At 37.0% G+C, this 24818-nt stretch overlaps 1 protein-coding gene across 3 annotated transcripts in view; it reads left to right on the forward strand.

Moving 5' to 3' along the window:
* The window catches only part of COBLL1 (cordon-bleu WH2 repeat protein like 1), a 76863-nt gene that overhangs the window by 2642 nt on the left and 49403 nt on the right, over positions 1–24818 (forward strand). The window contains exon 1 of one of the 3 annotated variants that reach the window (XM_027678724.1): positions 19696–19865. The exons of the other annotated variants lie outside the window; for them this stretch is intronic. The gene's annotated coding sequence lies outside the window, so the exon portion shown is untranslated. Of the gene's footprint in view, positions 1–19695; positions 19866–24818 lie in introns of those variants that run through there. 3 annotated transcript variants of the gene reach the window in all.

Genomic DNA, 24818 nt, shown 5'->3' on the forward strand with positions numbered 1-24818 from the left:
ATATGATGAATAGGAGGTGTGCCTAGTTACTGGCTGGTAATGACACATAGTTTCTTCTTTTAGCAGAAGAAACTTGGCTGGACCTACTTTTCAGGCATTTTTATAGCTCATCTATCTTACCCTGAGTAGCACTCATGACAGTGTGCTCCTGCCAGGCCAGTTGACACAGTCTGCTGCTGTTCATTACAGAGTTGAATTGGCTTTATGTATTGTCTGTGTTATGGGATGATAGGAAAATGTGTGATTTAATACTGGCACATAAAAAAAGTGACTGTAGTTGGTATCCCACCTTTTGAACACAATTTTCCTCCTGTTGCTGGATATTCTATACCCTGGAGTAAATAAGTTTTTACATTACAAGTAGATGTCAGTAGTTGACACAGGATTTTACCATGAACTGTGTTTATAGCTTAATAGGCCATTAGAATATTGGAGCAAGTGTGGATTTAGGTGAACAGAAGATTGATATCCTTTGAAATATTAGAATGCACATTGAGATCCACCTTTAATTCAATTGTAATGAGTTTCTGAGAATTTCACATTATTTCATTTGTTCCCTTAAATCATATTTAAAGCTATATTCTTACTTACAAAATAACAGCTTCGAACCTGCTTTAGCCAAGCAAACCCTCTTTGTTTTGTCCTTTTCATTGTGAGACTAAGGCAAACATGCTTAGCAGATAGAGCTGCTCTCCAGGGGCTGAAGATAGACATGGTTGTATGGGGGAGAGGGCAGAGCCAAAGAGCTTTGGTTTGCCTACTGCCAGAAACACTCCTGGTGTGTGTCTTCATGCTCCCATTCACTGTTGCTTGGCCTAGTGAATGTATTTGAAGAAATTAATAAGGAGAAAGGAGAGAAGTCTTTTTCCCATGGTTCCCAGGTCTGTCTCAGGAAGTGGGAGATGTTTTCAGGAAGAACAAGAAATTTACCTTTTCTCTCACATGTAAACTGTTGAGTTTTTAATCAAATAATTTCAATCTCTGGAGACATCAGCTGTGGTGTAGTGTTGGCAAGCGTCTGGCATCAAGGTTGGAAGACTGATTTGAGCTCTCTTCCTTATGTTTCGTTGAGTTAGTTCACAGCATAGCCACAGGTTTATTCAAGTATAAATGGAAGTCCTCCCAGTTGCGGAGTGTGGGGAGAGACAGAAAGTGTAGCAATAGCTTCTAACCAAGCATTCTATGGCCAAGCCACAGCAGCAGACTGGGGTTGGGTGTGTGTCTGAATTTGCTCAGTTTAGTGAAATTTAGGTCAGGACTGAAACTACATTTTTCTCTTGCAATGAATTAGCTGTTGCTATTCCTCTGTATGCTGTACTGTTGTATAAACTTTTATCAGTAAAAGCAAGACTTTTTGTACTTGTGTTACTAAATGGTAGTGCTAACTAGGACAGAGGTTAGGCTGTCATGGGTTTAACAAGTAGTTCCATCTCAGATGAGCTTCATCTCCTAGACTGAGGTCTTAAAGATAATAGTGTGTTCTTCTTACTCCCATGACCCTGATGAAGAACAACTAATGGAGCAATAACAAAATGGAAAGAATTCTGAGAATTTGTGACTATAGAGATTGCTGGATGTTTGAAGCAGGGAGTTAGCTCCTTGGTGGGTGGATGCCCATCAGGAGCCACTTGAATACTAATCATTCCAGGGGCCAATTTACCAGCTGAGTTTCTCGTGTACACATAACATTTCTTGAGGTGATTATGTTGCTCTTTTTAGTGCATCTACCTTAACAAAGGCAATATCAAATAGTTGCATGACACTGGTGCCATTAACTGAATGTTATGTTTAAACGCCGGTTTGATTCCTCGAACTTTGTCAAGTCTGAAGTCATAGCTGGGTGCCTATGGAGTAGTTAGCGCTAATATTCACTGTTGGAGTGTGTTGCTGTGGGAATGAGATCAAGAAAACATTAGAGGGTTGAGGAATGTGGATACTAGGGTGAAAAAATGTGTGGGAGCGTAATACACAAATAGAGAAATCAGCAGAGTTATTTCAAAACTTTGTCCAAGTGTGATGGTATCCTGTGAAAAAGAAAAGCGAGAGCTAGATCATGAGATATAAAAGCATTTGAGGGGAAGAAGTGCTTGAGACTGGAAGGTGGGTTTTGGTGTCATCTTATGGTAGCTTTTCTTTCTATTGTTACTGGATTTTTTTTGTTTTGAGTTTTGTTTTGTGTACTTTAAATGAGGTCACAGTGTTTATGTAAACCTGAAGATCACTGTTTATTTTGAGTAGGCACATCTGTTTTGGGTGGAATAAGAAAGGAGTTCATTGCAGGGGACCAAAAGCTTAGGTTCCAGAGGAAACTGAAGGTCTTCGGGACTCTTGCCATCTGACAGATAAAATAATTCACTCAGAATATTTTAAAGTCTCAAATAAGTGTTCTCTCCTGTGGTCTGGCAACATAAAAATAGGTCTCATGAAGGCCAGTACCGCTTCTGACTATCTTCATTGTAGCTTGGAAAAAAAAATTCTAAGCATGCAAGTTTTTCTAGCTTGACTGCTGTTGTTTCTATCTGCCACTGTTGTAGTTTTATGTGTGCTGGGGAGCAGCAGATGCCAGATTATCCAGCCAGCCCTTGGAGTTGTAGCAAGGTTATCATGCTCAACTAAATATTTATTCTTTTTTCTAGAAATTAACAAGTCAGTATGACGAGTTGCTCTGTTAATGTAGTGGATATAAGGAATGCCAGGTCTTCTCTTATGGATGCTTGCAAGTTAAAACCGATCTGATTGTGCACTTTCTTTTCTTTTCACCTGGCTCTCACTTGCTTCCCCAACAGCTGACCTGCTACTCTGACTTAAGTTCACATAGCTGCCTGCTGTTTGAGAAAGAGTTGCTCTTCACTGTGGGTATTTGCTGTCACTATGTACTGCTTTAAAACTCAGAGCTGACGTCAGGGCATTAGAGGATGACAAGAAGCCAAGATGTTGGCTCCTAGATTCCTGTAGAGTTCTGTGGCTGTGCCCAGTGTTAGCACAATGAAGAGGAAACTCTTACTGTGCAGTATAGGACAATGGAGAGCTCAAGGGGGAAAACCACCCCTGCTGTTCTGAGCTGTAACAACCAATTAAAAACATGATGATGCTTCACCTGAATTCTCTCCTGAAATAAGGATGCACAATTAAAAACGCAACTCTTCATGAAAGTAGACTTAAATATTTACTAACTGGAGTTCCAGTAGATGTGTTCTGACTTAAAATCTCCATGGTGATAGACTGATGGATAAAAGTGAATTTTTTTTTCATGGTTTAAGAAATGCTTTTTTCTGCAGAACTGGAATACCATGGGAATCCTTGCAGAATTCAGAGTTCCTGGATTTGTTTTTTATTTTCTAGGAGGCTGTCGAGTTCAGAAGGGGCATGTACATTTGTTTGTACCTTTTGGTTGTTGTAAATGATCAAAGTGCAATAGGTAGTTAAAGGATGGATCCCTAATCTATGAAATGTCTCCCTTGGTAGTTTGCATTAATGTCAACTCGGCTGCAAGACTAGAGTTGTCAGGATTGCTATTTTCAGTTAAAGAAAATAGAGTATGTGAGTATTTTTAGCTAGGCATAAGCTTTCTCCTGTGAGAATGCATTGGTTTTGTTGGAAGCTTTAGTTTTACAGAGGTTCTCATTGAAGAAATAGCTTCCAAGCTGTGCTTTCTTAGGTGTGTTTTAAAAATACTTTCTGCATATTTCTTTCATTTTCATTTCTGTTCTGGAAACAGAGTTACGTGGCTTGGAAACTATAGCTCAATCTTATTTAATAACAGATAAACCTCTCGTCCTCCCCAAACAATGCACATGGTCGCTCTATGTTAAACAAGAAATGTAGTGAGCTTGAATTTTTCTCACAGAGAAAGAAACACCCCCCCAACAATCAAAACACCATCCTATCTCAAAGGAACAGCACTAGAAATGTGGGTATTTTTCTTTAAAATTAAATCCATTTTCAGTTTAATATTCCTGAATTATTGATGTATTGATTTAACAGTCTTGTTTTTTTTTCATGGGCCTTAGTTTCATATTGAGAACTAATTTTCCCTTTTGATATTGTACCTGAATTTCATGTCAGATCTTCAGATGGATTTTCTTCCAGAGACTGATGCTCTATACATGAGGTTTAGCAGGTAACTTTTAAATATTTTGCTGTGGGAAGAGCATAAGCATCTTCATCTGTCCCTTTAATACAGACTTACTACTGACAAAGTTATCTGGAGGAACTGTTTCTTCTATTCTTTTCACAAAATGAATTGTATTTTTTTATGTTTCATTCAGTTTGACTTTTAGTTTGCTTCTTTAGTTTGGTTTTTTGTCTGTCTGTGTCCCCTCCATGCCCTCCAGTTTGATGTGCTGGAAGCTTTGCCGAATAAAGTGAATTAAGTAGCAACATTCAAGGATGTGGGACCATCAGTAGAGTGGCAATGGCAACTATGTGTTACTATTGTTCTGAAACTTTTTATACATAGGTATCAAGGTAATTTGAAGGACAGTAAGGAAGAATCTGGTGTGCCAAGTTTGGGTTGTGTTTTTTGTTTTGTTTTGGTGTGTTTTTTTCATTCACTTATTTACCAGTTGTTTGTTTATCATTGTATTGCTCTTGACTTTTGTAAAGCCCAGATCAGTTATTCTGTACTGTCAAACTAGACTGATGAAAGAACTGAATGTAATATTGCAGGTAGAAGGTAATCTCCTGAGGTAGCTGTTGTTTAACTTTCTTGTGACAGCAATGTTGAAAGCTCTTTCTACTTGGGAGGAAAAATGTTTTGTCTCTGTATCTAGTAAAAAAAAGAGGAGCCAAGATGTCTGTTAATAACAAAGTTGAGAAAACAAATGTTTTAAACTTGTCATGTTGGGTTGTAACCCCTTGAAGCAAAGATGAAGTACATCTTTATTTACTAGTAGCTGTGGATTTAAACATTTTGTCCTTTTCATTAGAAATTAATGTCGTGCAAAGTTAAATATGTAACCATTTTGACTTTGAGAGAGTAGAAATGGATGGATATTTTTACTTCTTTAGTTAGTAAGTCACCACACTAGGTGTGTGTTAGTTGATGATGATAGTGCTGTAGGTGGAATTTCCAGAAGTGGAATTTCTGATGACTTTCAGGCATTTGTGTAAAATCAGAAGTTCAAACCATGCCAGAAATCTGGGCTTTGATTTTTTTTTTTTTTAAATTTTTCAATTCAGAAACTTTAATTCCTCAGAAATCAGGTACCACTATATGTTGAAAATTTTCCTAGGTTTCCAAACTTATGAATTTTTTAAGAATTATTGCTTTTTCTGTTTAATCTCTGAAGTCTCCAGACATAAACTTTTCTGTATTCTCTCACAGTCTCTGATTCATGGTCTCTGACTTCCCCTTGCCTGCAATTTTGATCCTCTCCTTCCACCCACATTACAAAGCAGCCTCACTAATTCCATCCTTGGCACCCTCCTTGAGCTATATTTACCTCATTTAGTTTTAAAAGTACTCACTGCTTGGAGAAAGTCCCTTTTTGCTGAATCTTAGACTTCAAGTAAGTTTATAACTCCACAGCTACTAGTAAAAAAAGTACTTTGTTTTTGCTTCAAGGGGTTACAACGCAGCATGACAATTGGACCTTTTTAGATTCTGACTTTGTGCATTCTTTTAAATTTTCAGATTTAAGAGGAGCTTGGGCCTTCAGCTTGGGCCCATCTAGCGTGGGACTTTTTTTTTTTTTTTTTTTGGTATGTGTGTGGCTCTCCCTGTATCTGATTCCTCCTCCCCAACGTCACTCTGAAACTATAGATTCTACTTATAAATGTGGCTTTGTGTTTAAATATTGCATGTCACATTTTACCAAGCGTAATGCATCTTATTCCCTTGTACTTATATGGGCATGGAGACTATTTTTGCCACAGTGTTTAAGGGGAGAAGGGTTTCCCAGGCCCTTTCAAATGGCCCTTAAAGCAGGGTCATTGACTGTCTTTGCAGTTGTTGATCTCATCTGCTCACTTATCTACAGCTGAGTAATGCCTTGGACATTGCAGGATTTGGAGCTGAGGTCTTAAGGCAGGCAGTGATAGCTAGAGACATTAAATAGGATTTTTTTTTCTTCTTTCAACTAAATCAGAGTTTACTTAGGACTTTGTTGGGCCAGTAGCAGTAATTTTATTAATGTATTATATGCTGTCCTTCCTCAGAATTAGGTATGTTTAATTTGATGTCTGCGTGACAGGCTATCAAGATGTTTGTTGTAGAAACGAACTGATGGAACTGGGTCAAATGTGTCTTTATTCCTTTAGCTTCTTAATGCTTCTCTTGTTTCTTGATGGTTGACTGGGGTTTTTTGAGGGAGTAGGGAGAAGGGTCTGATTTTCTGCCAAGCGATAACTGCAGGGTTCAGAGGATTTTGGAATCTAGGTAATTTGGGTGTTTTGTTTTGATGCTTCTTTTGCAGTGAAGGACACATATTCCGTCCTCCACCATAGGTATTGTCGAGATATTCTCAACATGGCAGGCAATGCTTGTTCACTTTTGTAGAAAGGCAATGTGAAAATGTAGAAGATATGGAAAACCAAAGCATTTCATAAGCACTTCTTCAGAGCTGGTTGGCAATTGTGAGGGGTATAGGAGAGAATCTGAAGCGGCTTATTTTGGAAAAGTAATAAAGATCTGACATCACTGTCTGAACTGCTGGAATCTCTGTCTTATTTCTAAGCATCTTTGACTGTTCTCGTATTTCCACTGCCCAAACATTCTTACAAACTTTCCAGTCTTCCTCCCAAAATACACTACCCTAATGCATCTTTATCCATAAATCTCAAATGAGTAAGGGAGGAAAGAAGCACAATAAATTGTAAATGTTAAATGAAACCTTAAAAATATTCAATGGTTTATTTAAAAAAAAAATGGAGATTTGGTACTATGATAGTTTTAGAAATATTCAAGCAAATCAATAGGTTTTTATTTTTTTCTTTCTGGTGGTGGGCTTTAAGATACCGCTTATAGGCTCCTGTTGTTAGATCTTCTTCCTGCTTTCACTTACCTCAAAATTTTCCTGGATTCTGTAGTTCCAATATGTAAAGCCTGCCAGCTAACAGGTTTACAGGATTTATTTTTTCTTAAGACTGTTTGCCAGCTCTTAATCCAGAATAAGATTTTATGTTATAATTGAGAATGTTTGGAAGTAATGACACATAACATAAATGCTGACGTCATCCTATACAATGCCAAGCAGTATTTCGTATATGTTGAGTGTAGATGGAAATTGTAAAATTACTTGGTACCCTGACTGAGTGGTCTTGTGGAAAGACCTATATAGTGTCAGTCACCACTCTGCCTCCCTGCATAAGAGGCTGCTATCCTGCATGCTGTCTTCACTAGAGAAGAACAGCTGAATATTTCTTCACCTTTCCTGATTGAAATCTGTCTATTCTCAGACAAGCTGATACTGTGTCTTCCTGCTCATGGTGTAGAGATCTGCAGTAGGAAATGAAGTGTCCAGTGAATTGTTTATTTTGTAAAAATGTTTGTCAGAGCCACCTGGGAGAACTTTAGCAACTTAAGATAGAAATACTGTTGCAAAATTCTACCCTAGTTAATTGAAAAGTGTGCAATTTATTTGCTAACAACATACTCCTGTAAAGGAAAAATGGTTGAGTGTATAAAGAGTTCTTCTGTTACATGGAATCAAAAGCTCCAAGGTTAGAAGTAATATTTTAAAATGTTTTAACTTTCATTTTAAAATAGTTAAAAAAGCGTAATGAGATCTGGAAAACTCTTATCTGCTCTTATTGACCCTTCCCACATCCTGTCACATCACATTTCACATCTCAGTCATACACTGAGTGTTTCCCTGAGTCAGTTTGTGGTATCATGTGAATAAATGCTCAATATGGTAGAAAGATCTCCAGTCTGTTTGTAAAAGAGCATGTGATGCTTTTTCGAAGATAAGAAGGCATAGCTAAATATGGCATAGCATTGGTTGAAATTGTAAACATTCAGTCATTTAGCTCAACTCATTAAAAAAAACTTTTGGCTCCTGATGGTAAAATGAAATCCATCAGAAAAGGTGAATCACATCCTCAAACTGACGTAGCTATACCAGTATTATGTACCATTGTGTTTATCACTCAATTAACAAATATTTTCACTGAAATATTGAAATGACAAGGGAGAAAGAAGTGGCTTGGTGACTCTTTATGAGAAAGATCAATTCATTCAGAGATCTGACACTGGATATGGAGATTCATTCTTCCTCTTTGCCATTTTTTTTGGTTGATTGGTTTCTGGTAGTCATTGAATAATTAACAGCAGTTGCATACCTTTCTACTCCCTTATGGCCTATCTAGGTAGAAGGAAGTTTCCATGTCTTGTTCTAAACTGAGTAGGTTTGCTGCTGCTGTTGAACTGGTGGAATGGATTTGTTGCAGCTTCTTTATATCCTCTTCTTCAGTCAGAAGAAGCCAGTGATAAACTGTTGGTCATCATGAAAGTCTGGGGTAATTCCTTTTTCTCTTTTTAAGGTTAGACAAGGCTTTTGGTCCTTTGCCTGTATTCATCTTAGGATATTCTTGTAGTTTGGGATGTTTTTGAAGTGTCAGCTTTGAATTTCTGGATCCAAAGAGAGCCTTTCTGCTTTAAACTGACAGCAATATGTTAGTGACTTTATATCCATGTAATAAAAGTTTCAAAAATTCTGATCGTTGTCATTTTATGTGTGTCAGAAGAACAGCTGGATGTCTATTACCCACAATTTGAGTCTCTTCTCTGATAAGAAGACAGTGTTCTTTCCATGGATTTCCTCCTTTGTGCGGCATTCAAAATCCAACCCATACTTAGTGGGAGAGAGAAAATGTGGCACTTAGGAGAGTGGGCTTTGGGTTACTGGCACTTGAAGTTTCACTCAATAAGGTGAAGGTGGACTTCTGAAAAGTTCAGAGTTTTCAACTGAGTTTTAGTGTTCTGCTTCTATGATCTGTGTAGATAGCTGCCCATGTAGTTTTGATCCAGATTGACTGACTCCTCTGATTTTCCACGTGTTAACTTTAGTTTTATGACAACATTCTGTTAAAGCATTGATCTACTGCAGTTAAAATCAGAGAAATCAGGACAAATTTTGGAGAGATTTTAGGAAATGAACTATCTGCAGCTTGTCCCTGACCTAGCTTCTACCACTAAGGACAGGAGTAGAAGCTCTGGCCTAGGTGATGTTCTGATCTGCATACCTTGTCACTTTGGCTTCTTCTGCTGTAGCAGTGTTGGTGTAATTTTGCCTATTCTTCACCCCACACGGCCTTTTTTGGCCGGTGTAGACAAATCCTAGGTTCTTTATTGCTCTTGAATGGGGGTCATTAGTTACTACATAAGAAGTTGGCCCTATATGGGTATTAGTAATTGCCTTTTTGTTTTCACTGAGATTGTACTGATATGCTGCTTACCATTTTGTTGAGGATAAATGGATGAAAAATGTTGATGTCTTGTAGATATAGCTAACAAAAGTTTCCTCATTTTTTAAGGTTTTAGTGATTTAATGTATTCAACAAACACGAATTTGTTCTAAAACTGTTTTAAACAAATCCAGTGGTTAACAGTTAAGCACTCTTGGTCTTTCTATTTCTAAAGTGTGACAACATATGAATGGCATGTTCATGAGTTACTGCATGGTTACAGAGTATGAGCATATAAATAATTCAAAAAGCTATTTGGCTGGTTACTTTCATGGGTAAGAATGTGGAAAATACTGCATTTCTGACAGGATTCTGACTGTTGCGATGACACAGGATACAGAATTATTAAATACACAGAATAATCTGGGAGATCTCTAATCAAATGTTTTAAACATATATTCCTTTAGGCATTTTACAAAGATTTGCTGTTATATTCAGGGAAAACTTGTAAATCCAGGGAGAACTTTACAGAGATGGTGTAAGATATCGGGAATTTGTGTTTTAAAGGCTTTAGGAGATCTTACAGCTTAGATAATTTGAGCAATATTTTTGTCCTTTTCTCTGAAATCCATAAAGTAAGAAATTCCTTTTTCTGTGAATTTTCTTGGGTGGTTTTTTTTTTTACATGACTTCCTGGGTGGGAGAAATGTGTTACTATTTTAGTTAACATTTATAAACTTAAGTAACATTGTTTCAGAGCACTTGGTATGCATCCATGTGCTCTGTAGATTGGGTTGGTATCATGTAAGAATTTTCATAAGGAAAGAACCAGGAAGATAAAATACTGCTAAGTTGAAGGGTGCTGTTTCTTATAATGACAAGGCACTCAGTTATAGGGTCTGATAAATAAAGCCCATAGACAAACTGCCCAGCTGTACTTTAAGATGAAAACAGGATGTTGGTTGTATTGCTGGAGAACTGCAGTATAAATCAAAGGATATGCTATTATTGCTGTTTAAGGAAGCTGTACTCCCTTAGAGTAGTTCTGTATATAAAAGAATGGTAATTGCTAAGCTTATCAAGGACTGGCAGTTCTCCTTTTCCAATTGTGACCTGGTGAATCCACCTCTAGCTCATGACTTAAAACGTTGCCAGTTATTTTAATCCTCTATTCAATAGGACAAACAGAATGTGGTTATTTTTATCTCTTTATGGTGCTTAGAACAAGTAGAAAACCCCTTTGCCGTATTCAAGTCAAAGGTGGTTTTACTGAGGGGTATGTGAATTGTTTCCCCAGTGCCTGTTAAACCCCGTCAGTTCAAGCTGTGTCCCATTAGTCATGGCATCTGGAAATGGCCAGGTGGTTTTCTCCCCTTGCAGGGTCTCAGCTTTCCTTCTACTCAATGTTTTTGCGAACAGTTCACTTATAGGCCCTTTAAATTTTTGTTTGATAGCCTAAGCCATTTTTTGTTTGTTTTTTTTCTTTTCATATTCTCTTTTAAAGTGCTTCTTTGCCCCTATTGCACTCATTGTACTGTTCTACTATGTCTTAATGCCGACTGGAATGGTGTTGCCTTTGTTTTTGAAATTAATTTAATAGTTTTTATTCTTCTAAGCACTATATCCAAGTACACTTTCTCTCCTCAGGAAGAAAGTATGCCAAAATGCTTTTATGCTTTTGATTTCCATCAGTTTATTTTTTCTCTTCAGGGAAATCATAGAATCATAGAATTGTTTGGCTTGGAAGCGACCTTTGAATATGGTCTAGTCCAGCCCCCATGGTAGATCTGTAGTACACTGTAGGGTAGCCGAGGTTGTTATTAAGGAAATACAAGTAAATTTCTCTTTTGCATAAGTAGCTGAATCTGGAACAACAATGAGTATATGGACAAAGGTTATATTGATATTCCTATAATATAGATATGTTTTTATAGAAATTTTTTTTATAAGTCCTCAAAGCTGGAATTGTTTTGGTAGAGTGACTTTAGCATAGCAGTTTACGCTGCTTAGTAAAGAGTTGGCAGCCTCTTAGTATTTGTATTCAAGTGCAGAGTTAGCTTCCCTGCAGTAAGAATCCTGACCATGAATCAGATTGGAAACCAGTCCATGCTGCTGCTGGAAGCAGAGGAACAAAGAGCCTGATAAGAAAGGGAGAAGGCAGCAATGGTGAGTCAGTTGTGCAGGACTGTGCGGGAAACCAGATATACTTCACTCCTGAAAGAATCTTAACTCTTGAAAGCTTTACAGCATAAACTTAGTATTGTTTTAATATCAATTGTGCTTTATACTGAAATATAAATTCATTTTCAAATGTATAGTTTTCATGAATTTGACATTCAACATGACCATTCCATTATTTTACCATCATTTATCTACATTTTGCTAAAGTTCTGTGAGAAGGATGTTGCAGGAACTTCTTAGGCTTATGGAGGCTCTTGGGGTACCTATTGGTATCCCCTTTTCATAATTTCTGATTCCTTATTATACCCACTTTTAATTTTTTTTTAAAATCATAAATGTTGATAAAATAACTTTATATTAAAACTAGGATTTGACTGTATTCCAATAACAATTAATGGATGTATTTTTGAAGATGTAAGGCCTCTCTAATCTGCCTCTTTCTGCTTTTTCACAGGGGTAGAATAGGAGGAAGAAGTCTCAAAATCTTGAGTTTGTTTATTTTCTGTACTAAACGGTTGTAGGTATTAATTGGGAGTGAAGTATTTTTGTTGAAGCACAAGGAGTTCTGTAGTACAGATCAAGTTATATTAGATGTAGTTAGGAGGATACCCCATTATATGTAGAGATAAATAATTTCTATGAAGGGGAACCTTTTCTGGGGCCAGAAACTACTTTTTTAAAAGATATTTGTTAGTTATCAGATATCTTAGTGTCCGTAGCAGTACTTTATTTAATAAGGATAGGTAATGATTTAGGGTTGACCAGTGATTTTGGAAAATGCATATAATTTCCCCTCTGGTTATTAAAGAAAAATTTTAAATTCTAGTTGTTCATATAAATGGATGATGTTCTTTAACAGGCCAGAAGCATGGTTATCAGGAGACATGCTGTGGAATTATCCTGGTGTGACCTTGTAACTGGTGGATTTGAACAGCATTAAGCATTTTTGAACTGGTTCAGTTCTCTGAAGGCCTCTTAATTGTACTGCCTGTATTCTTTTTCTTAAAAATTCTAATGAAGTGGGATGTATTCTGGGGTGCTTGTCTCAGTTACACACTCTCACAGACAGTTCTCACTGTGCAGCTGTATTGTACCTTAAAATAATTGTGATTTGTTTGCTTGTTTGTTTTTTTCTTTTAATTTTGAGCAAGTACTACAACTTTTCATCCACAAAGCAAATAGCTGTTGCTTTTGATTAGTAACTAAAACCTTGGCAAGTATGTAAATTCCTCAGCAGGGCACTGGTTTTGAAGAGCTACTTATGTTCCAGTGAGAAATCTTTTGAACAGATTGTTTTAGAACATGTGATTTTTATTTTTCTTTAAACTTTTTTCCTGCTTCTGTACTACATTATCTGCACTGATTTACTCCTTTCCTCCAGGAAACACATTTGCATTAAAGATCCGGCCTTCTGTTTATTTAGTTCCTGCTGCTTATTGCTTCCATGGGGTCCTCTTTGACCTTACAATTAACAGAAAAATAACTGATATCCTGGGAATTAAATCAAGAAGAAATTAAAATTCTGATGGATTCTTTCACTGATCAAACTTCCGTTTTGACATACAAAGGTCCTCAATAATAAAAATAAATAAAAAGATTAAAAAACCCTGTAAGGAGCATGTTTTTTGTAGCACCTCTGATGCATCATGTAAGGCTTTAAACTACAAGAGTCAGGGATACCACTGGTTCCTATTGTTAGATGTTGGCTTTGTCATAGAAAAAGTTCAGTATTTTCCGGAAGGTGCTCTAACCTGGTCTGAACCTATTTTTATTGATCTGACCTGTTTTGACTAGCTGACTTTTAGGTAGAATAGTTGCATTGCACCATAGCATTTCACAGTCCCAGCTGATACACTGACTTCTATTTTAATTTGGTCAGCTGGGGTAAGGATTCCTGCTGCAATTAGTGCAATACTGAAATAATAGTAATTATAAGAGATCATTCAACTTGCTTTTAAGCTTAATCATATCCCGCAAATCCAGTGAAATAAATTGTATTATTATAATTTTGTTGGAAATAAACAAGACTGGTGAGAGATAAAACTGCCATATCAAAGAATTGAAAGGGCTGACCTCAATGTTGTCTGCTTAGTGCCACTTCAAATGTCTAGGCTTGGTAATTTGCGTATAACAGTGTCATGTTCAGAGGCACAGGATGCTGAGAAAGGAAGGAGATGATTTGCATTCCTTAAGTTTCTGTAAGTGGGAGTTTCAGATTTGAATTTGGCAATAAAATACTGAGATTTTTCAGAAAGCTACATGATAAAAGAGGATGGGCTACCAAGGCTTGCAACTGGGTCCTTTGGCAAATAAGCTTGTATGTACCTTTTCCAAAATGGAAAGGCCAATTTCCTTTGATCCTTTTCATATTTAAAAAAATTTAAAAGTATATGAACAGGAGTGGACAACCTGAAAAGGCAGTTTCATCCCTCCAGTGAAGAAGGTAAGAACTTGGCAGTGTTCGGTTTATGGTTGGACTTGATGATCTTAATGGTCTTTTCCAACCTGATTTATTCTATGATTCTGTCGTTTCCTTCACGCAGTCACTTAGCTGCATCACTTAGCATCAGTTGTGATAAAGTTATGCTGTCATGTAATTCGGGCTAAAAAAAAGGCCTTAATTACTAATTTTGAAGATAGAGAACTGACGGCTCAGCCTAGCTGTAAAATTTGTCTTGCAGTTTTCTCAGAAGCTTTTGTCATTGTTTTGATTCTTTGTTTTTGATAGTCACCTGATATCCTTATTAGCCACCTTTGACACCAGAAAGCTAATAGTATAAAATATTTTTAAAGGCTGCTGGATCATACTTGCAGTCTGAAAAACTGTTTCCCATAGTCTGCAATGTTACCATGACAGAGATACTCCCTGGTCAACCCTGTTTCACATCAGCAAATATGCAGAAAATGGAATTATGAGACGATGGTGAGCTTGAGTAACCATGTGACCACATGCACAGAAATAGTGCAGTGCTGGGAGGTGTTTTATGAACATCCATTATTTAGCCATGTTAGTTTTGTTTCTTGGTTAGCAAAGCAGCCAGGCTGCTGGTGAGTATTTAGAAGGTGTGTCCTCGTAATTCATACTGTGATTAGCAGTGGGATCCACTGAGGTTGTGTAGCCAATGGCTGATCCTTAGATGGAGAAGATGGTGAGAGGTCGGTGAACCTTATGAAGAGGAGGAGGAGGGTGAAGACATCCAGAATCACTCAGTCTGTTTCCTCTGTCTTTACCTGCTGTAACTCCTAATTTGACAGGTGAATTCTGATCTCTCCTAGCAGCAAGCCACAACTTGTTTGAGCCTCTATACATATATGAAGTGACAAATAGAACTGTAGCCTATTTTTCTGGTCCTTCTTAATATATCTGAGTCAATACTAGACCAGCTTTGTCTAACAAACTTAATTTGTGGCTGTCCCAGAACTTTCAACACAGAGTCACTTGTGTATTATGGTAGCTGCAGTTACATGATTACAACAGTTTTCCATCCACATTCACTCCTTAGTTCTACTGAAATTGTTAAAGAAGTCTTTGTGACTTCTGAGCAGAAACTGAGTAGAAGTCCAGGAGTGGAAGTAGTTTTTTGATCCATTAGATACTATTGATAGCTGTTATTAACCTGTCTTTTAAATAGATAATAAAATCAATTTATTTCTGCTAGAAAAATACTGAAGTCATTTTTAGTCATGCCAGCAAGAGACAGAGATGGGGCTTCTGCATCATGGTTTTTGGACTCCTGGGACTGATATGATGATAGTAGTCACCTGTCTAAAGCTTTTAATGTGGCAGAATTTGTACTCATAAGGTAGTTGTGTACTGTTCAGTGAAACAGACTTTGTGTGTGTGTTTAGTTTATGCTATGAAGTATACCATACTAGCAATACAGATATTTTTGTCTCTTCTGGATTTTTTTTTTGATCATGGAGTAATTGGTTGTTCATTTAAAGGAAGACATTTGCGCTCTAAAAACAAATTACACATATGCAGCTGTGTAGCCAAGTGACCCAGAGAAAGTAAGTTCCCATGATCTGTGTGTATGTGCAAGTGGTGGGGACCAGAACTTGTTCTTTGTCCAACAGTTCCGTTGTGCCTGGCCTCAAGGGAACATGCAGCCATGCTCCTTGTGCTGTTAACTTTCCATGGGAATGTAAGAATGTGCCTCACAGTGCTGGCTAAGAATAGCTGTGTGGAGGGTTTTGTTTTGCTTTTAAAAATTTCTTATATCTAAATTCCTGTGGGTTGTGCTGAAATTTGGGCTAAATGTTGATTGCAGTTTGAGGAAGGGTGTAAAATTGTGTGATACTGTGGTTGTTAGGAATTGGACATAAATGTTTTGAATTGCAGTGACAAAAGCTATGCAGCCATTTAATTTCTGTCTTTTATGTTCTTGAACAAATACTTCTGTTCAAAGATATTTGAAAAATGAAGGAACTATTTAGTCATCTGCATAAATAAATAGATATGAAGTTCTCAGATACCTGAGATGTGAAAACATAGATTATATTTGTTTGTTTTATTTGTTTGTTCTACATTGGGTGAGACAGGACTAGGATTGACAGGATAGTTTGTTTGGTATTTGATTTTATTTAAAATTTTAGTATTTGATTTTTTATTTTTTTTTTCCCTTGGAGATGTTGTGTGTGTGTGACCTCCCATCTAGACCTGAAAATTCTGTAATGGCACATCGTAGACCAAATGCTGTTCCAGTACTCATGACAAACTGTGAGAGCTAGCATTGGCTAGTTTCAAAGTTATGATTAGCAATTTGATTTTTAGAAATACGATAAGCAAAATTAACAGTTTAATTGCATAAGTTTCCTAGTGCTGTCCAGAGACGTTATTCCAAAACTGTGCAAAATATGTACAAATTAACTACAAACACTTCTCTGTCTTAAGTAAGGAAAATAAAAAACAGAAGAATACAGAATTCAAACAGAAGACATGCTAGTTACTTCCATGTATCTTCTTACACACAGCTTTCTCAAAGTCCATACTTTTAAAGTTATGGCCTTGATGAGCAATGCACCTTCTTCCCGAATTTGTCCACTTTGATTTAGCTTTCTATTAATAACGGTATAGGTGTCAATAGAGGGGAACAGAGAAGCTTATTTGAAGCACTTTTAGATTGCATCCAGTGTGTCTATTTTTTGCTTAAATAGTTATTTTATTTAGAATTAACGGACTTCATTTCCATTAGTTGCATCAGCACATGACCTTGGAGTGTTATATGCAAACAGTGTCCTGGTTCATGTAATTGATGAACTGGGAAGTTACTGTATGAAGTGTTCTAAGTATGGTTATGCAGTGTCTACATGCCAACACTTCCGCAGAAGCCTTTGCTTTCCCAATCCGTCAGAGGAAATAATAATAGACAAGTCTTTACAGTAGTATTTTCCTTTGTGTTCTGTGGTTGGCTAGTGGGTTTGTTTGTTTGTGTTTTTTGAGGAGGAGGTGCCTTAATTACTTTTCTGTTAAATTTTTCTATTACATTTTTAAGCGACATTGACACCAGGCACTGAGGTTTTGGTACCAAAATCAGTTTATCTTATCAGGTCACTAACTTTTTAATTTAGTATTTGTCGGGCATATGTTCTGAAACCATTTACTAACACATAGAGTGCCTTAGTGTAAGAGTCCACAAATTGGTAAATAATATACTCAAATCAAATTTGTATAGCTTTGGCAATCAATGCTATTACATAATCATCTACTTTATCCAATGTTAAAGTCACAGCTATATTGGCATATTTCTTTGCCAATATATTAATGTCATGCTATCTAATAGCAGAATAATCTCCATATATAAATACAGGGAGCAATCTTGTAGCAGAAAGAATGGCTTATGTTCCACTTGGCAGTTGGAACAATTACCAGACCACTCTTGAACTTCTGTCTGAGGGAATAAAACTTTCTGTTTTTTACAATTCTTGCCCTCTGGAGTAAGAAAAATGACAGGAGATGAATTGGTGTTCTAATTTATATTATGGTGCAACTGAACTAAAATAAAACTTTTTGTTTATTTTCATTTGTTACTAGAAACATCAAAGGAAGACTGTTAGTGATCATACTTTCAAACTGAAAACTTAGAATGAGGACTTCAGCAACTGAAGTGGTTGTGCATAGTCATATATTATCTGTTGGTTCAGAATCTACTTAAATATCAAATTTATACCTTGAAGGGACTTTTGTTTTATAAAGTAGAAAGTAACTGTTGCAATCTTGGATGACCTCCAAATCTCCTTTGAAAATCAGTTTCTTCACTAAATGAACAGGAATTGCTTTTCTTGCAATTGTTTTTGCTTTTAACTCAAATAGTAGGGATTTGAAATTTGGGGTAAAAGCAGCCAACAAAGCAGATTAAATAGACTCTGAAGTCTAGCTTTGAAACATTACTGTAATAAATTGTCTATTTTGGATGAAATGATGTATGATTCTTTTATATATAAGAATGAAAATGTTTTAAAAGAATGTGATGGTGTTGAATGCAGTGTTAAGACTTTTTCATAGGTTAATACTGTCCTTCCTCTCAGAGGAAGAGAGAACTGTCTGAGATTTTTCCGTCGCAACATTGATAAAAAATCATGGTATGAAGAAAATTCTTTAGCTTATGTATGAAAATGCACATGCTTTATGGAGATTTTCTTCTTAAATTGTTCCAAAATGAATTGACAAACCCAAAATAGGTATCAATTCCTAACCTATCTTTACAATAGCAGTCTTGTCTTAATGCTCTTAAATGCCATTTCATTAATTTATAAAATACTCTGAAAATTCTGAAGTAGGTGTTTCTCTTATGATGTGATTTATATCTAGGGATATTTCTTGCTGGACAGTACAATGCTTGAAGGAAAACTAATTAACTACTCTCCTGTTTTATGCAGATGGGATTAGATAAACTCTGATTTACCCAGAAAAGAATAAGCAGCCAAGTAGTTTCAAAATACAGCCTACCTCTAGTGCCACCCTGTGGCTTTCTTTTTTCATGGCTTCTATTAAACCAACCAGTTTCTCTTGCCTCATCCCCAGAGGCAAAATTACTTGTGGACTTGTAAAATGTCTGTGCTCCTGGCTGCAGACCTGGTCTAACCGAGATAGTACAGCACAGTTTTTTGCCTAACTTCAGGGTTATTTATCCCTGCTGAAACGTGCTTAGATGGAGAACCAGGAAAAGGATTTCTGAGCAATACCAATTTATTCACCTACCACATCAAATCACTGAGCAATGACTGGCTTGGTCATTGAAAAGGAAATATCACACTGGAGCTGGAAAGTAAAACATGTCAATTCTCAGCAGTAGCTTGAAGGACTGCGTTAATTGGTCTCATCAGTTCCAGTGATGTTATGTGTGCAAATAGTTTATTTCCAGGTAGTCAGTTTTCTAGGAAGATGGTTTACCTTTACAATTAGATTGTCTAGGTAAGCTCAGCATTGCTTATGGAGACAGTCGATATTATTTTGCATTTGAGACATCTGCATTTTTGTTGACTTCAACTGAAGGATGTCAGAGAGACTTTGTTTTCAAAAGCAGCATTATGCTTTGAGGTAGTAGTGCTTTGCCTTGGCAGGGTAAGTACCTGTGTGTTCAAGACTGGCTTTCACATATGGGAAGTAATACAGTGTTGAGGATATTTCACGCCAAGCAAGTGCACAGGAAGGAACTTTTCAGCACTGAACCTGTTTGGCATGCTTTGGAGAGGAGAACTTGTTTTCTTCCTTACAGCCTGCTTTGCTGTGAGGATAACTAACATCTCTGAATGAAAGGCAGGGTTTTATCTATCTGTATTTTCTTACTGTCATTCTGTCAGGGAACAGCAGAACACTCTCTCTTCCCCTTTCTGTCCAGGTGGGAGCAGTAACATCACTGCTCAGTGCAGGCATCAGCAGCAGTTTGCTGGGCTTACTGCCACAGCCCACCATCCCTCCCCAGAAGCCCAAAACCTGGCCTGCCACTCCGTAGTCCAAGCACAGTGTTTGATTACATTTTTGACTGTTTAAAATCAGTGCTTTCAGTGTTGTAAGAGTTTTTATTGTAATACTTTGACCATGCTTTCTATGTTTTTTTACTGCAAAAGTGTTTATTTTAACAAAAGGCACTTCCCACACTCGTGTCTCTGTTCTTGGCCTGACGGCGTTGCCTCCGTTCCCTCGCTCTCACAAGCACTTGCTGCCTCTGCCCCAGAGCTGCTTGCTGAGCAGAGGCAGGATGAGTGACTAAGGGACAAATCAAGTCTGGGCTGGCAAAGCCTCAGCATGTGTTATTGAGACACCTCTGGACTTCAGCGTCTTCACTGAGGGCTTTGTATTTTTCTCTGATAGAAACGAAAAATGTAAGAGCTTGGTAAGTATAAAGCTGTGTATTTAATGTGTCTAGGCTTTCTCTGGTAAGCAGGTGCTTACAGTCACATTTGTCTCATAATTAAAAAAGTTATACTTGGCCTTTTCTAGAAAGTGAATATTTCTTTTTCCCAATTCATATATTTTGCATGTGAACTGTAAGTAGATGTGTATGAATTTGGGGTCTGAGTTCTTGCAGAATCTTAAAGCTAGCAGTGGAAATATCTGATACTAATGTCCATACCTGTAGGTTGTACTGTTTGTTGCAAAATCTTGTACTAAAGATGGAAAGTCTTTAATAGTGAGAATTAAAAATTGAATTTTCTTTTCTAGTGTTGGCAGAAAGATTTTCATTCTTTGAAAAGAAGTGTTGTGCTTTTTTGTGTATTATTTTTATTATAAATGCAGTAAATATCTAAGCAAAACTATGAACAAAAGGCTTAAAAATAAAATGCTTAAAGACTGTACTTTATTATTGTAAAACGGTTATGAGTGGTTTAATACTTGCAGTTAAATACATGTTTTTAGAAGTCTGGATTTCCACATGGGAACAACCAAAGGTAGAAGAAGTGGATGTGAGGGAAAGCAACAGAGAAGGTTTTGATTACTTGTCTTTATTTAGGAAGCTTGTTTGCTCTTTCTAACCCGCATCAGGCTTCTGCAGTACTGGGCATGTGTAAACTAATGTGTCTGTGATTTAAGGTGGTTATTGCAGAAACTCTTCAAGCTGCTATAAATTGCAATGGAAGGAGCAAGTTAATTGTACTTTAGATTTTGGGGTTTATTTTTCAAATGACTCAAATGTAAGTCATGGATAATTCTGAATGCTCTTTCTTAAAACAGAAGACACAATACTGAAATGTTGAAATGTACACATGCATGTACATTCTTGTGTATCACAGGTCCTGACTTGAGTCCTTCCTATATTAAAATTTTGCCTGGGGAAAGGTCTCAGTTCAAGACTTTAGATCACAAAAGGACTGCAATTTTGTTTTAAGAAAATACAATTAAAAACTTGTATACTTTGTATCAAATTCTTGTAAGTCAGCCCTGTGAATAAAAGCCTGTTAGTGTTTCTGATGGCATTTCATTTCATGGTCAAAGAAAATCTCTGCTTGCTGTTGTGAAAGTAAAATTCGTGACTGTGCTGTAAGCCCTTGCCATATCTTTCTGATAGGTACTTTTGTTTATGTCTTTCTTTAAAGTAAAATTAAAAAAAATGGTCACAAGAACTCACCTGTAAAACTTTGTCTTTAGGAACCTTTATGAAAAGATGCTTTTTTGTTTCTACAAACAGCCCACAAGGGGACAGGGAAAACAGAGCTAAAAACCCAAACACCCCCCTCCCCCCTCCCGTTTTGATACATACTGTTCCTTCAGTTCTGGGATATGCTGTGTCTAACTTGGACTGTTTGATGTTTGATAGAAAAAAAATTGCCAGAAATAGCCACTTACTGTAACTGTTCTCCTTTCTGTTGAAGGCTTGCGATGTTTACAGGGCTAAAGTAAAACACTGAATCATAAAAACTTGGTGTATTGCATTCCTAAATTTCAAAGTAGATACTATCAGGTAGAGCAGACCAAATGTTCTGTGACTGGTACATAACTACAATAATATGATGCTTTTTTAGCAGCACATCAAGACAAGACTCCTAGAAACACTGGTGAACTTACTATGGCATCAGAGGTCTCTTACTACATGAGGAAATATTTTCCTTTTTCTCTTTCTTTTTTTTTTCTTTGTGTCCACCAGAGCTCAGCTTCTTTAAACTGTGCTGTTGGAATTTCTTCTTTCCTCTGCTTTCATTAATTTTTTTTTCTCTGCAAGGTTTTTAATTTGATAGAATTTCAGTATTTGTAGTCCATACAAATAGAAGTGTTTGAATACTTGTATCACTTCTTCTTTTAATCTTTTCTGAGTTGGTAGAAAATCAAGCTGACAGTCCTGCTATGTGAAGAGCTTTTAAGAACTTGGGATATATTAATATACAAATTTTTTTTAAGCATATTTTGTACTATTGCACAGAGAAGACAGTCTGCACAAGTGGTATAGCACTGTGTGGGGAGCTGTATACCCATGCAATTATCTGGAGTGCCATCATGCAGGATACACAGGACCACTGTGGGGGGGGGATCAGTCCCAGCCAGCATGGATTTGTGGAAGGCTTGACCAACCCAGTGTACTGCTATGACAACGCCTAGTGGATGTTGTTTACCTGGGCCTTAGTTTGTTTACCTTAGTAAAGCCTTTGACAGCATTTCCCACAGCATTCTCCAGGAGAAACTGTGAGTGGTCATGGCTTGGATGGACGTACTCTGTGCTGGGTAAAAAACACATGTAATAGAGACTGAGTACGACTGGAGCACTTGTACTTCTGAATATTAAGTTGGTGTGATACGATCCCAGTTTAGTTGTCTGTGATACTGATTCCAAAGATATGTTTTTATCTGAATTAAGTAGCTTATGTGTGTGCATAGTAAGTAAGAAAGAACACTGTATTTCTTCCTCATTCCTGTCTTACGGGTAGTAGGGAACCTGAGGCATATTCCTTCCCACATGCCATCTTTGGATGTCCGAAGTCCAACCATGGACTTTTGCTCCTCAGACGACTTCTTACCCCTCTGGAATGAAGGCCTTCCTGTAAATCAGTTTCAGCTTCTGTACAACAAACTCTGCTCTGAATTGTTTGATATCGTAATTAAAAGGGGAAGACTTTTCATTACAAATTTTAGTACTTACCCCGGTGCAATTAACTGTATAATTTTTCCATTGTCTTGTGTTTACTTCAATTTGAGGAAGTACCTGAAACTTACATGACAAAGTTTATAACTGTAGTAGAATGTTTGCTTTTTTCTTTATTTTTATTTTTTCTTTTTATCATCTGATAAGCACAGGAACTCAAAAGATTAAGAGAACACCACACTGTTCTGAAGAATGGAGTGAGGGAGTGCTGGATGAAGCAAACACAAGGTGTCCTTGCTTCACAAACTGTTTAGCATTGAAACACTGCAATTATTTTTAACTTCTTGTTTTGTAAGGAGAAGAGCAAGTGATACTGAACTTGACCAGCGGTACAGATTTTAAAGGCGGCATTATACTACGTGTAAATATTCAGAACAAGAAACTTTTTTAACTTCTCATTAAAGCTACAGCTAAATTTTTCACAGCACCAGTGCCATAAGAAGATCTGTCAAAAGTACAGACTGTTCTGTCAGGGAATGGATATAATTATGAAAACTTGTATGTGAAACTGGATCTGAAAGTTTCTCAATTAAAACATGGGATTTTCCAGAAGAAAATCACTGAGGGAGTTTTATTTTGTCTGTCATTTTCTGATTAACTTTCTAGGCCTCTGAGAGTGATTTAAGGAAGCAAAGTAACTCATTTTGGAGCTGTAATTCTCAGATCTCTAAAAACATAGAGTTTTTTTTCACTTTTTTTTTTGGGAGTATTTGACTGTTGAATCCCTTAGTGACATTAGTGTTCCAGAAAGTCTTTGTTGTGCATGGCTCCTGCTTCTGCTGGTTAAGGAAAGTAATACTGTTTAAATTCTCCTTAATGTTGCCTAAATAAATTGTTATCTAAAGAAATGTGAGGGCTCCAGAATCTTACAGAATAGTTATCAAAATAATGGGATTCTTAGAGAATCCAAATTCTCTTTCCCTATGGTTCTCTGTCATAAGTGAGTTTGGTGGGCTTAAAAGATATTTTTAGCATGACAACTTTTAAATAATTGGATACTGTCTCTTTTTGACTGTGTAACTTCAGTCACAACTCAAGTTTTCCACATTATGTTCCTTTCAGGACGGTTTGGCAGTGGCTATCCTCTTTTGAACCTCCAGCGCTTCAAAAAGTTGTGTGGTTGTTTCCATTGGTCTGTGCCCCGTGACAAGGGTGTCACACGTTCTCAATGTAGTTTTCTGGTGATGTGAGTTAAAAAAGAAAAAAATTCAACAGCAACATTCAGTAATGTTTTGGGACCTGGTTCTGCCAAGTTACTGGCTTCCTTGTTCCACAGCACCGAGCGCGGGTATTGGTTGTGTGGGGGTGTGGCTGCACCACCCAGGGAAGGCATGGCTGGGGGGGGATGGCTTGGGCTACAGCCTTAATCTTACAGCATAAGTAGAACAGTAATGAAGGCACCCTGTCATCAGCTGGTAACTAGTTTGTGGCTATTGAAATCCAGGGTGGTTTTAGTGCTGAACTCTACATCTTTGACTACTATTGTAGTCATAGTGTTTTATAATGCAGCTTGCAGCTGGCATTGTGCCACCTTGTGATTATAGCAGCAGCTTAATTTATGGAAATAACCTGAATACAAGATTTGTGGTGATTCTATTTTTTTTGTTCTCTTTCTAGATCTGAGATTTAGGGATATCTTGGTGTATTGTTAAGCATATATCATATTTCAAGCTTTTGCAGAGGATTATAAACTGGCATTGCAGCTGTAGACCAGTGGTTGTTGATCCCAGCTCTTCTGTACAATGTGTTTGCTGTAATATGTATTGGAAGACTTCTCTAAGTTGGTATCTCTAAAATAAAAACAAGCTGAAACCTCCCAGAGGTAGCTGAATTAGGCCTGTTCATGGCTTTCCTGCCTACACGCTCTGCTAAATAAAATAATACTGTTGTTTCACAAACAGGGAGGGTTATAAAGGTAACTTTACTGTGACATTAAATCTGTCTTGAGAGCTTTCCCAGAAATATGAATATAGTAATTATATGATTAAACAACAAGGAAACTTTTTGGGTTGTGCACTTCCTCAGGCTATTAACCTAACCGCTAATTAACCAACAGGAAATTCCAGACCTGAAAGTTTCATTATTGCCATACTGAACTGTGAAAATATAAGTGTGTTAATGAGGATTTCATTATAGCCATCTGTAGCTTGTTTTTAAATTGTGTTAAGGCAGGAAAAACATAATATACCATCTGTTACCTAGCTATATCAAGTT

This window comes from Neopelma chrysocephalum, unplaced genomic scaffold, assembly GCF_003984885.1.
Source record: "Neopelma chrysocephalum unplaced genomic scaffold, ASM398488v2 Primary Assembly neopelma1_44, whole genome shotgun sequence".
Lineage (NCBI taxonomy): Eukaryota > Metazoa > Chordata > Aves > Passeriformes > Pipridae > Neopelma > Neopelma chrysocephalum.